Here is a 15,103-nt window from a genome sequence, read left to right as displayed (position 1 = left end):
TCTGTATCTATACTTTTGCATGTTTTGCAAAAACAACAGCAAACCAAAAATATTATTTAAATTGTTCTGCATGGACTTGTCAAAATTCTGCCTTGTCCTCAATTATTTTACACAGTAACATCCAAATCTGACCATATTAGGTTCTTCCTAGGATCTTTGTAATTTAATACTTTCAGAATGTTTTTTCAGTGAGTTTTTTTGGACTAGAATGTATAATTTACAGTTTGTAGAATCTTTCTTTTTTGAGGTGGAGGTAAACCTCAACTGCTAAAATGTGTGAAATAGAATTAGCAGCATAGTATCTCTACATTATCTTTCATGCCAGCTTTTTAATTTTTTTACAATGAAACCTACAAAAATGATAAAATTTTACTGCAGCATAGCAGGGTTGGAGAAATCAATTTTTTATTCCAAATTTAAGATTGTCAAATTGCCCAAACAGAGCATACCCAAATTGTCTAATTTTAGGTTAATAATAGACAAAAATCCCTCCCTGCTCCATACCAGACTGGATAATTCCAACCAGAAATAAAGAAATCAAACTAAGTAAGCATTGGAATTCCAGCACAACTGCAAAATATAATTGCTAGACTTTACTCATCTGAATTAAGTACACACAGTTGAATTGGCTGCTGTTTTTACAGTATGAACAATCTGGTAAACAGGAAGTAAAGTAGCAGCTGGAGAAGGATGGCAGAGGAGGAAAAGCAATTGTCACCCCAATTAAAGACATTAAAAATATATGTATCATGCATATTAGAAACATTGCAGTTCATACTCATTCTGCCTATTTTTAAGGAAAGAATATTTTTGACAATAATTCTGCTGTTGTTACCAATTGAAGGATGTTGTGAAGAAGCCTGAGAAATGAGCCCCTTTTTAATAATATGGAACATACATGATACCTTTATTGAAATGAATAAAGGTATCACATATGTTTTTTCTGCATGTGTTTGTAGAAATTAATTGAATAATTTAATTCATAAATCATTTGTTTTGAAATGATTTTTTGGAATAGGGATAAATTAGTGGATGCAAATTTTATTTTAGTGTTTTTCTGAAAGAGTTTTTCGAAGTCTTAAAACATTTTGGGAAATAAACTGAAACAACAAGAACTAAATGCAGATCCCAGCAAAAAAGGCCATTTTCCAAAAAGTAGACAGATGCAATTTGCAGTATAAAACAAAAGAACTTGATGTGGAGAAAATAAAACTAGGTGAAGAAGTGCTTGCATGTTGCAAAAAGCAGAACCTGAAGGCATGACCCAGAAACAGGAAAAACACCAGATGGGGAGACAGGGACAGCATAAGCAGTTAAGTATCACCACTACCTTGTGCGTCACTGATAGAGTCTTCTCCAGCCTGGACTTGGAAGGAAAATATCACCACAATATTTATAAGCAGCTCGATATGGGCAAAGTGTAGTAATAGACTCTCAAAACCAGGTGAGGCAACGTTTTCATTTGTTTCTAGGTATAGTGCAAAAGTGAAGCTAGCCGTGGCTATGGTGAAAACGTCCTGGAAAGAACTGGGTCTAGATAACATGCATTTTACTAGCCCAGTATATTTCCTCCTGAACCCCACATCATTTTAAAGCTCTTATACTGGGTGACCCCCCCTTACTGAGATGGAGGAGGCTATTTAAGGATGGTCTTTCTCAGCTGTAATGTTGGAATGCCTCCTCTCCTCTTTCCACCCCTATATATTGCAAAATATGTTTTCCATAACTCCCCATAGCATTTATAATGTGTAACTTTAGCCTTAATGCTTTAACATGGTGAGTGAATTAGCTTTAAATGTTTAATCTCTGATACTCAGTGGCTTAATTATTATTGTTTCATCATGTGTTATATGTGCATTCCAGCCATTTTTATTTTCTATCATTGCATAGGGGAACAAATCCCTTTTAGAAATAAATAAATATTGAAACCTTGAAAACTGTTATTGAGGAATAGAGGCCATAGGTGTTATTAGAGTTTTCAGCTGAAATAAAAATGGACCTGCTGCAACTAAATCATGAAAACAAGAACTGGCAGAGCAGCTGAAGATAGGAAGAAGGTGAGAAAGGCATATTATGGTAAAGGCACACATACACCAAAAGAACTGAGGGGGGAAAAATTAGTGAAAGCATTTATACCTATTCCACATTTAATGAAAACCCGACTGATCAGGATGATCCCTTCCATCTCTCTGTCTGTCTCTCTCCTTTAGGTACAAAGATGAGATGCACAATTCCAAATGAGGAAATGAGTCAAATAAAGTTAGCAATGAATAATACATTATTCTTATTATTATGGTTCATGGAAATAATTTTGTTAGAGCATGGAGAATATTGTAGCTTGGATCTTTCTGTTACTTCTAAATGTTATGTAATATTTCTCAGGGGCTAAGTGACATGGGCCAGGACTCAGACTCTGTCCCTCTGAACAACTGAAGAAGTTGTTCCAGTTGAACCTGTGGCATGTCAGCCTCAGGAGACCCTAAGACAGGAATCACTGATCAAACACAGGCACCATCAGGACATCTGGAGCAGTAAGATGATGAGGCATGGACCCCAAGCCCTCAGACTCAGTGAGTAGAGCAGAGAGCAGAACAAAGACACTCAATGAGGCTTCTTGCCAAGCAAGGAAAAACTGTCTTAATTGAAGATAGCTGGCTACTGCCTGATTTAAGAGGCAGCCCTGACCCATGTTTCTCCACTGAAAACAACCATTTGATTTCCTTCTCTGACATGTCATTCCTGTGAATCCTGCTTGTGAAACTTTGACCTTGGACTGGCTGACAAACCTGACTTGGCTTTCTGAACTAATCAGCCTTATGAGATAGACCAGACAGGAAACATGACCAGACGAACTAATCCTACTTTATTGTAAAGCTGCATTAACAGAGTCTTACAAGTCTGAAAATACAATTTCCCCCATCTCCTTTACAACCCAAGAAACTAGGGAGGGTCTCTTCTGACCTTCTTGCCCCACCCAATTTCCAGCTGCAGTCTATACTGTCTCTTATCTGACCATTCCCTTGGCAACGTTTCTTTGTCCAGTTTCCCAAGGTCTTTCCCACATATGTTATATCACCCTCCTCTTGAGTTTCATTCCCGCCTCCTGAGTTCACAGGAGAAGCTGATTGTGGACAGTGAGAATGAAATGCAGCTGTGTTGCTTCCCTCTTCTGCCAGTAATGCCTCAAGATTACATGTGGCATCCTGTAACTCAGCTGTGCCTGTAGAGGTGTTTGCTGCCCCTCCATCAGGAAGCTGTTGGTCTCCCCACTCATGTCCTGTATGCCAGATGTGGAAGGAGCTGGGTCATTTCCCATGCCCCCTACTTGGTCTCTTGCTAGCCAAAATATGCTTTCCACCCCATAGGAAAACTTGTCCTGTTCATTTTGGTTAGCACCAAACTCCTGCAAGGCTGGTAATTGTTGAGGACAGTGTTTGTTAGGGTATTGGTGGTAAAAGCAGTGCACCAATTGTGGTGCATGCACATCTGTTGACCTTTCCAACTCTGGGTAACCTTTCCAGTGTATCAAGTATTCAGGCTGCTTCCCTCTGCATCTAGAGTCTAGCACTGCTTCCACCTCGTACTCTTCCTTCCCATTTACCAGTATTTGGGGGGAAGGTGCTCTCTGCGAATACAGAATGCAGGGAGGGGGGCTGTGATGGAATGTATCTATGAGGAGGAGATATGGGAGATCCAGGCTATCAGGAAGGAGGGGGTGCATTCCAGGAACAGAGAGAAGACACAATACAGTCCTTAAGGGAAGTGTGGGAAGTGAAAGAGGTTCAGGATAGCCACTCCCTAGAATCTCCCAGGGTATATCTACTAGTTGCTATAGTATAAATTTAGTTTGGCAAGATTCTGTCTATAAGGTGTAAGCAAGTAAAGGAACTATACTCAACTGGACTGTTTCACCATTGTTCTTCGGCTGGGCCTGACAGGTGCCTCTTATTCCCCAAACACATCTGCAAAGTCTGCATATTTTTCTGGCAGTGCCTATCCTCCCTTGTTCTGTATTGGAGTGGGTGGGGGGTAAATTTGTGCTGATTTTAAGTGATCCTGCTGATATTTAGGGAAAGAGAATGGATCCCTTGTATCCAACTTACATCTGGATTGTGCAGTTGAAGCCACTGTATTCCCAGGATGATGGGCACTTGCAAGGAGGCAGTTACATAGAACATTGTGAACTCTGTGTGATCTTTGATTGTCAACTGCAAAGGAGCCATGTGTTGCAAAATCGGCCTTGCTGTTAGTGGCTGTCCATCAATTGTCTCAACTATCATTGGGCTTTCTAGAGCTTGATTAGGCAACTTTAATTTCTGTACTGTTTCTATATCTATGAAATTAGTGGTTTCTCCTGAATCTAGAAGAACGTAAAATTTCACCTTCTGCCTGGAATTTAAAGTAACAATAGCAGAAGTAATTAAGTATGCTTGCCTGCTGATGCCTATCTGAGCTTTTCTTAAATTGTGGAGGGCCCCTCCTTCAGAGCTCCTGGGAGGGAGGCTGGCAACGTTTCCCTGGTGTGCTGCTTTGAAGTGAACTGGGCACTTGCAGGTTACATGCTCTGTTGATTTACAAGTTCTGCATCTTGTTGCTGTGTCAGATGCATGCGCTTTTACCAGGCATGATTTGGCTATGTGTCCAGGGGTCCCACAGTAAAAGCACAGTTCCTGATACCTTTTCTCTGCTTCTCTCCTGATGACAGGGATCTCTTGACTGCTCCAATTTGCATGGGCTCTCCTGTGCTGGATTCCAAGAAGGCCATCTGGAGAGGTGGTATGGGGGAAGACAGGCTGTAGGTTCTTTTCCCCTTACCATTCCTTCCCTGCTTTAACTCTTCCAGTCAGAAGTCTATTACTGCACAACACTGATACAGCAAAGTATTTGGGGTGTCTTGCCCCAGAAGCTCTTCTCTGAACTGGTCAGTCAGCACTATGTCATTCCACCCTACATTGCCAGCAAGTAATTTAAAGTCCGAAATGTATGATCTTATCCTCCTCTGCTTCTGCTTGAGTTTTCAGATCTCTCGACTAGCAGTGATTCTTTGTATGAGATTCCCAGAATGTCCTTTGAGTTTATACATAAAGTTCTGATAGTTGTCCAGCACCAGATTGATTCCTTCAATGAACAGTATTGCACACTTAGCTGTCTCTTCCTTTAGTTAAGGCAGCACAAAAGTCACTTTGGTGTGATCAGTGGGAAACTCCACTGGACTGCCTGCCATAAATATTTCACATTGGGCTGTGAATCTCTGGAACTGATCCTGGTTCCCTCTGAATTTTTCAGGCAAGCTCCCGAGGAAACACAGGAACATTGGTTGAGCCACAAGTTGTTGTGCTGCTGTGTACCTTAACCCTCCCCCCCCCCAGTCACATTTCCAGCCCAAGAAACTAGGAGGGTCCCTTCTGAGCCTCTTGCCCTGCCCCCTATCCAGCTGCGGGCTATTCTGTCTCTTGAATGTTCCCAGTGTCTCTTTGCCCAATCTCCTAAGGTTTTTTCCCACATACCATTATAGAACTTCAGACTGGATTTTGACTACTCTTCTGCATTCTCCTGTTGAAGTGAAGCCACTCAGGCAAATTTTCTTTATAAGAGACTTTGTTGATTTACTACATTCCTTTCATTGTCTGCCATTATCTGCTCAGCCTTGAGTAAATTGCTATTTTCACCTAGCAACTAAGTGTGTATGTGAGTGTGAGTTTGAAGCCTGAAACAGGACACTAAGAGACACAGAGCTTTGTACAGATTAATCTTGTGTGCCAATTGCATCCTTTCCTAGACCCAGGACTTGCTCACAGTCACTCATACGTTGTCGCTTCCTGATTGGACTACTGCAATGGGGCTGCCCTTGAAGGCCACCTGGAAGTTACAGCTGGTCTGGAAAGTAGCAGTACACGCAGTGTCGGATGCTCTAGGTTCACCCAAGTTATGCTCTTGCATAAGCTGCACTGGCACTCAGCTTCCTTCTGGGTGCAGTTCAGGGTGCTGATTATCACCTTTAAAGCTCTATATGGCCTGGGGCCAGGTGAGTTGTGGGACCCCTCTCCCTGATGATATATGCCTGTCCAACCAGATCAGATAGAGTAGGCATGCTCTAGGTGCTTTCCCTTAAATGCTGCCATTTTCTGGGACCTAGGAAGTATGCCTTTTCCATGGCAGCTCCTGCCTGATAGATCCCCTTAGGATCCAGTAGGCCCCTACCCTCTTAACTTTCTGGAAAGCCATAAAGATTTGTCTTTTCCTCCAAGTGCTGGGGTAGGGTGAAGTTGGAGTGGAAAGACAGTGCTGTTGGCTACATCAAGGGAGTTTGGTTGTGATGCCAGATTTCTTTGTTTCTGTTTTTACTGTTTTTTGCTTTTATTTTTTGTATGATGCTGGTTTTATATAATTGTTGTGAGCTGCCCAGAGTGGTGGTTCTAAGATGGGTGGCCATACAAGTCTTTTAAATAAATAAATAAATAAAGCTGTTCCTTCAATGGGCTCTGGTGTGCCACTGCCATCCTCACCTCTTTTAACCTCCTTGTGCAGCTGGGCCTGGGGCTTTAGAAAGTGTTAGCTAAGTGAGTCATTAGGTATGAGGACGTCATAAGAAAAGAGCGACTGAAAATCTAATTATTAGCCTATTCAGTGACCTTGTTTTTGGTTTATCTTATTTTTTTCCAGGTGAATACTTGTCCCATGAGTAAGTCCTTGTCCTTTTATTAAATAAGGATTTCACATTCTGTTCATTTGACAAGGGCTATTCAAATGATTTCTGCTGAATATTCAACGCATATTGGTGAAATATTGGCAACTAACATGTTTCTTTTGGCTTCCCCAACATGAATGTCCTTGAAATAAATCATGTGATGTTCTCCATTATATTCCAACTAGGGTTGAATGTATAATTGGCCCTTATTGAAGCAAGATTTTGGTGGCATGAAAGATTAACAAACAACAGGGTAAGTAAAAATATCAGTAAAATAAATAATTATTTCTTTTACAATTATAATTGTTTATCCACTTGTCAGACAGTTACATTTTTAGCTTTTTGGCCCAAATTTTGCATTTATATTAATTTCAGATCAGAACAGAACATAAACAGAGTACGGTTGCTACATTCCACCTTCTATTCCCACATGTAGTGTCAGTTTAATATTTTGTTATTTATGCAAACTATAATTTAACTATAATTTTGTGTGTTCCATTTTAAAGTAAGTGCAAATTTGTAATATTATTTGTAGATACATAAGAAGCTGAACAGAAGACATGCAGACACACACACACACACACAGAACATTCATTATGTTGGATTTCTCAGTATGCTAAATAATATTGACCATAATATAATTTAGGATCATGTGGCTGGAATATCCTTTGAGAACACTTTTAAAATGTGATATTGAGGAACATCAGTTCAAATTTACAATGTCTGCAAATGTTCCATACTGTCCCCATACAGTTTAAATATATATGCAAGACTACTCAAGGCTTGAGTTATGGACTTTAACAGCATTCAAATACTTCTATTTTCTAAGTCCTTTCTGTCTAAATCAAAGCAAACAGCTCAATTTCTATTGAGCAGTAGATGGCATCAATGGATTATATGATAATAAAAAGTTAATATAAATAAGTCAGAGGTAAATAAGTAAATAGGATCTATATTGGATAGTTGGGTTTATATTCATTTTGAAGACTCATTCAGTCATCTTGAAGGTTCCAATTCATGTTTGAGGCATACTCCAAGATTAATTCCTGAACCTGGATTTCCAAGATTCAGTGATGGCAACAAATGTATTTGTAAAGCAATAATACCAATCCAGTCTGAATAAAAGTTAAGCTGAAGTAGATTTACCATATGTGGCTGCAAAAATCCAGATGACCATAAAATGGCAATAAGGAGTAGGTTTTTGTATCTCTTTGGTGCCATCAATTGGTAAGTTGATTTATTTTGAAGTCCAGCTTGGTAGCCCTATTATTTTCTGTTAGTTCTGACTGCAGAACTGAACTACTCAGAACTACCATCCTGTTCAGTGTGCCTCCCTATTTGGCCAATAGTCAATCACATTTCTGGGCTGGCTCTCTATCCTTTTTTGATGACATCTTGCAGGGTGGTGGTATCCTGTGCTGCTCATCTTCTTCCTCCAATGATGATTGGCCCATTTAGAGATCTAAGAATGAATGGAGGTGTTGAATGTAGAAGGTCTGCTTAGAAAAATGCCTGTTGTGTTGAATATGTGGTATAAGGATAAATCTATTGATACTGTAAATCTAAAAGCAAGATTGAAATGTTTATAATGAAACCTTGAAAGAATTAATGAAGGAAACAACGTAAAGCATTCTGAATGTGGGACAGACAATATTTCAGTAGTATCTTGAGATTAAATGGACACAGAAGAAAAGGAAAGGAACAAGAAACAAACAAGAATGAAAGGATAACAGATGCAAGAAGGGAATGTAAAGTATGAATCTCTTATTAAAAAGAATAATATCCCCACAAAGTGTATAGAAAATGAATACAAAGCATGAGGATGTGAAAGCTGCTTGGGATAGAGTGTTTCAGTGGCACAACAGCATGTGAAAGTACACTAATGGAATATATGCTTGATAGAATGAATGAAAGAGAGCATGGGTGAAAAGAAATGTATATAAGAGAATGGATCCTGCCAAAAATAAGTATGAAGGAAAGATGCCATATCTTGTGTATGGAGAGAAACAGATCATTGCAAAGAATATAGTCAAAAAGCAAGGAATGGTTCAGACTAAAAGATACAAAAACAAACAGAGTGTTTTTGATTGAGTTTTAAAAAAAATGTTTGGAAGTGGGTGAAGGTAACTAAATAAGGAGTTTCCAGCATAGTGAATGAAATTAAAAATAAATTATTATTGGAATGAGACTAAAATGAGGGATTACTGGAAGGATGATTTTAGATATTTGTAAGGGAATGTTAGTGACAGGTTGAGAAATAGGGTTGAAATGAATGACGTAAATCTTAGTGTCCAAGAAAAAAAAAAAGATAAAAAGGAAGTCAGAAGTGCTGTGAGAATGTTGAAAAATGGTAAAATTGAAGGTGCAGTTATTTACCTGAAGAAATGTAAAAATATGAGTGTAGATTGTTTATGGAATGGCTGTGCTACTTGTTTAAAGTGTGCGTGAAGGCTTCCTCTGTGTCTGACAATTGGAAGAATTTTATTATTGTTCACCTAAGCAAAGGGAGGAATAGCAAGAGTGAATACAAAATTATAAAGACATTAGTTTCTTAAATGAATCTAAAAAGTTTTCAGCAGAATTCTGATAGAAAAGGTACAGGGTATAGTATGTCAGTGCTGGCAGGAATGTGTGCAGGCCATTGTTTACTCTGGACAGGGGATGTGAAGATATGATTTTTGTTAATAAGCAGGTCATTGAGAAATGTATGAATCTGAGAAAGTTTGTTGTACACTACTTGCTTTAGAAAAAAATTGTATAAAAAGTCAATAGGCTTGAATTATGTATTGTTTTACACAAATATAGAGTTGAAGATTGGTTCCTGAATGTGATAAGAATGATACATGTAGAAGTAAAGCATGTACTAGAATAAATAAATGGAAAGCTTAGTGAATAACTCAATAGTGGGGGGCAATTAATAAGGGAAGTGTGTTGTCCCTGTGGCTGTTTAATATACTGTATTTATGGATGAATATACTATGAATGCTTATGGTGATGTTAGAGAAATGCTAGAGCTTCAGGAAATAATTGTATGTTTGCAGACGATGTCATGATATTGATTGAGACTCAGAATGATTTGCAACAAATGTTAGATAGAATGTATGATGCATCAAACATAATGCATCTTCAAATTAATGTATGAAGAACAAATATGATTGTAGTGGGAATTTTCTTGTATATACAAGTTATACAATGCACACCTGTATTATGCAAAAACTAGAGCAAGTAGATTAATTTGTGTATGTAGGTAGAAAGTTTTCTAAACATTAAAAATGATGGAGACATTTAAAGACATTCAAATAGAGCTACTTAGCATGTGCTACATGGTTTATTGCAAGATATAAATGTTTGTCAAAATAAGTGAAAATGCTTCTTTCCATTTATTCATGTGAAAGTAAGAGTAGGTCAGGAGTTACATAAAGCTCAGTAAAATGCAGTGTTTTATCTGTGTGATAAAACAAAAAGTGATAGGGTCAAGAATGAATAGGTGGTGCTGAAAGAATGATAGATTGAATACAAAAATGAGTGACAAATATGAAAGAGATGTGCTGATGTGGTTTGGTCATGTGAAGAGAATGAAGGAGGATCAAACTGAAGAACAAATGTAAAGGAAGAATGAATGGATTGAGAAAGAGGACAGAACTGAGAAAGTCATGGTTGAATGGAGTTAATAAGATCATCAAAAATAAAAAGACAAAGAGTTTAAAGACCAAAAAACAATGCATGAAGCAGCATATGGGTATGGTAGAACTGAAAATGTTTTTCAGGACAGAAAGGTTGAAGTATGGAGAAGTATATTGATTGGTATAAAGTAGTTTTAGTTTTTTTCCCCCCTTTTTCTCTTCTAATCCCTTCATTTATTGTATTATGTCTTAAGCGTTTTACGGAAGAAATTTCTAGTGTTTAAAGCATTCATCAACATACTGTTGCTTATCCCAAAAAGAGCAACTTTATAGATATGTATGTATGTATGTATGCAGGTCAGGATGCAAAATATTCAAATCAGTAAATGAACTCATATATTTCATATTTCCTGGACAAATGCACTGTTGGTCACAGCTATATTTTAGTGATTTTATGTTGTGATTCTCAGACTAAGACCTTCTGAAAATAAGCTTTGCTTCTGAGTGGTGGATTTCTACATGTATGCTTTTCCACCGCTGTTTATTCAGTCTATTTTTCTTGAATATTTATGGTAGATTTCATTGCCACTTATCAACTACTTAATTATGACTAAAACAAGGCTCATGGTAAGGAATGCTGCAGTCTTACTACTCCCCCGTCATGTTTAGGGCTACCATAAATATGTGGCACATATTTGGACTAATGCTAGTTGGCAACAGTGTTAGAATTTTCTCCATCTAATTGCTGCAACCCCATGGACATCCATAATTTTGCAGTTGACAGCTTTATCAATATTTTTATTTTGTCTTTCCATGGAGAGTAGGAGGTTTGTAAAGAGTGGTGAAATTAATTGGAACTGAAATAGGGACAAGAATAAAAACTTTATCTCATGTTAGGATTCTATTCATAAGTAAGCCTCCAAGCTTTGCTCCTTGAAGTTTTGAAAACTGATATTTGAATTATAGTTCTGCAGTTAAATATATGTATTCTATTGCACTATTTTCTACTTTCTACTAAGAGAAATGCTCAGCATAAATTGATAAACTTATGAGTGGAAAAGATTTGTATGATAATGGGGTTGTATGTTAAGGGCAGAAGATTAAGAAAGTGCTAGGGAGATTAAATTGTACAGATGAAGCTCTATGTTGGTGTATATGTGGCTATATGATAGATAGATAGATAGATAGATAGATAGATAGATAGATAGATAGATAGATAGATAGATAGATAGATATCCCTTATTTCACCCAATAAATATGTTATTAGGTTACAAAGCTTAGTTTTACAATCTCAGCATTGAGCTGGGAGGTATTCAATGTAATCTACACACTTGATAATACAAGGCTGTATCTTTAAGGACATTTCAGCACCTAAAAAAATTATGTGTAAATCAGTTGCTGAGAAAGTGATCCTGTTGAAGACATCTGTAGAAAAATCCCAAACAATCTACACTCTGTAATTAAATTATATTGCTAAGGTTCCATGACCTTGTTAAGTGTCATCCTTAACATTAGCTTGAAAACATTTCAGCTAACAACAACAATCATATTGAAATCATATTGGCCTGGGGAGATTTAGTGGCATAGTTAGTTTCACACTATTCACAATAGTTGAAATTTTACACTGATCAGAGAGCTCTTAATAAGTCCTCAGTGAAAATAAAATTTCTGCACAGATTCCCTGTTACTAAGCCATCCCAGTCAGTGACCTATTAAATGTTTGGCAGAATAATGTTGATTTACAGTATATTCAAAGCACTAAGAAACCTTCTTTTATTATATTTATCATTGAAAAAAGTTGCCTCTCAAGTGGAAACATGTTGCAATAAGAACAAGAAGGCGGTGCCAACAAGATGGGAAGATTTTGGTGTTTGGATAATGGGAACTTCATCTAAAAATATTTCAAAACTGGAACAGTAAAGAGAAAATATTATGTCCCAGTTCATGACTGATTTAAATATTCCTCATACAGCCAATCTATACCACTCATATTCCTGTTATCCTGATCATTTAATAAAAGAGAAGCAGGCAAGTTGAAAATATATGTCTTCACAGGGTCATTTTTCAGCGTTTATGGGAATACTCCAGAATAAATGTTGAGTTGCCCAATGCCAAAAGTCTTTAGAAAACCTCTTCAAGTATTCATTTCAGCACCAAAAGGGGGGGGGGATGCTTGAGAAGGTATCAAGGTTGGCACAGCACTGCCCTTTGCAATTTGAAATAGAACATTTGCCTAGAACTTACATTTAGTTCTGAGATCAAAGCAGATCTTTTGAATCAAATTTCTAGATAGTCATGAGATTTTTTCATAACACTACTGGAAATCTCAATTTTGAAGGTTAGATACATATGAGTGATGAATGGCTGGATATACATAGATATATTTCATGAGCATTATGTTCATGTACTGGATAATGTCACTGAGCTAATCAATAGTGTTGTCTCAAGACTTTATGGACCCCAGAAGCAGAGCAAATAATAGTATCTGGTGCACAGTTGAGTCAATACTTCCTGCATCATTTAGACATGGGTTCTTTCCTTTATACATCCCTGTGGAAGCTGTTGTTCTTTCATTGCATAGTAGGAGAAGGTCTGCTGATCATCTCACCAAAATATAATTATAAAAACAGCTAGAAAATTGCCTAGGCGGTTATTGATTTGATTGTGCTGACTGGCCTTGCTTAAAATCATAGCAGCCTTTGCTTATTTTGCATATTTAGATTCTGGTATATTTTGTTACCTTATACTACAGTCAAAATCCTTAGCTCTCTGTGATTCTTTTTCAATAATTTTAACTCATTTTTCCTGAAATGTAGATTCATTCAAAAGATAACAATACCAAGCTTATTAAAAAAAGAAATAAACAACTAACTTAATTCTCATTAATCAAAGAAAAAATAAGCAACCCTTTGGAGAAATATAAAAAACTGAAATGCTGACAATTTTATTGCAGATTTCACAACGTTTTGAAAAAGGATTATAAATCTGGCATCTTCTTTGCAGTAAGTGAGCAGCAAATATAATTTATGATACCCATTTCACAAAAATAGGCAAATTCTTTAGATATTTTGGGCACATCTAACTGAGTGGCCATTTGGACAACCATATCTCAGTTAATAAGCTGAAATGAACAAGACTTATGTCCACATCTTTCTCCTTTCTTTCTTACTTATGTAATGTCACTTAATATTACATCTTAGTATTACTTAAAGCCAGAAAGCCTTCCATACCAGTGGCCCAAAAAAAGTATGTATCTTAATTGTAAAACAGCCAGAATCTTAATTTTATTTAATATTGGTTAAAAATCCTGGACTCCAGTTGTAGCTGGAGCAGACAATGTGACCACAGACATTGCCTTGTTCATTTTATTTCTTTTTTTAAAAAATCCAACTTCAAATATCTTTATTTTCAAAAATGCTTCCAAACCCAACACAGATGTTATCAGCATTTTTGGAAAATAAGGATGGTGGATGGTTGCAACTCAGTACTTTGTTTGGAAGTATAGCTACCTGAACATAAAAGAAACAAATTTAAATTAGATATTAGAGAATGTTGGGGGATGGAAAGTATACAAGAGATGTCAGAAGAACCACATCAGTTTGCCTTTTGGTAAATGGAAATCTTTGGTCACACTAGTGTATGGGAATGAATGATTATATTAATGCAAATGTGTGAATTGACCATTTTTTGTGAATGACAACTATTTTAAGGGATACATAATACATACTGCCAGTGTTCCATATGTATCCACAAGCTACTTCTCGATGCTTGGGTGGCATAGAAATGTAAAATAAATAAAGTCAATTTCCTGATCAGATATAATGGAAAACTCTGAATAAAGGAGATTGTTGAAGACTTTAGGTTTGAAAAAGGCAAAAAACGTGGGCAGTACTTGATCATAAAACACTTCTAAACCTCAATTAATTAAAACATATATATGCTTACTATTATATCCTATGTTTTATTACTCAAGTGTATATCTTTTATATAAAAGTGATCTTTGATCTCTACTACAGTATTATAATTTATGGTCAGCAGTTTGAGAATATACCGTATTTTTCCGACAATAAGACGCCCCCATGTACAAGACGACCCCCACTTTTCCAACCCAAAATTAAGAAATCAATATTTTAAAGATAGTGCAGAACACATTTTTATTTAGTAATTAGTTAACATTGACCTGATACACTCGGTGGGAGGAGGTCCAAAGCGTCTCTCTGCAGCTCTATTTCCAGGCTCTTTTGCTTAACTGATTATATTCAAGCACGAGTGAAACTGCAGATAGCTTGTCTCTGCAATCAGCCTTCCTCTAATTGGTTTGTTCAGCATCAGCTGACGTCAATTACATCAGGCTCGTGATTGGAGGAAGTCTGTTTGGGAGACAAGCTATTTCACTCGTGATTGGAGGCTAGCAATAGGAAAAAGCCTGTCTGGAGAAACAAAGTATGGGCAGTTCGGAACCGCGCGGTTCTTGCCTGACTTCCTTGAATAAGATGCCCTTCAGTTTTTAGGGTAAGGATTTTAGAAAAAAGTATCGTCTTATAGTTGGAAAAATACGGTATATTACACACACACACAAATGCTGTGTAAATTATATGAGATTCTCACACTCATTAAACATAAGCTTTGGGAAAGTTATTACATTGTCAGAACTTTCTAAAATATATTTATAGCCTTGCTGGGCAGGTTTTTGTTTTTTTCTAAATATGCAGAGTTGCATTTTTATAGTTTTGGGAGTAGAAAGGCTATCAAAAGTAACAGTTGGTAGGACATAACTGAAGTGAGTGGGACC

General features: G+C 37.0%; 1 pseudogene; it reads right to left on the bottom strand.

Annotated features, from left to right (window-relative positions):
• The window catches only part of LOC103049175 (E3 ubiquitin-protein ligase Hakai pseudogene), a 132,183-nt pseudogene that overhangs the window by 12,890 nt on the left and 104,190 nt on the right, over positions 1 to 15,103 (bottom strand).

This window comes from Python bivittatus, unplaced genomic scaffold, assembly GCF_059951505.1.
Source record: "Python bivittatus isolate LINGU-HERP-01145 unplaced genomic scaffold, Pbiv_v1 ctg000340_np1212, whole genome shotgun sequence".
NCBI lineage: Eukaryota > Metazoa > Chordata > Lepidosauria > Squamata > Pythonidae > Python > Python bivittatus.
The sequence above is the reverse complement of the archived record's forward strand: the minus strand, read 5'-3'. Positions and strand labels throughout refer to the sequence as shown.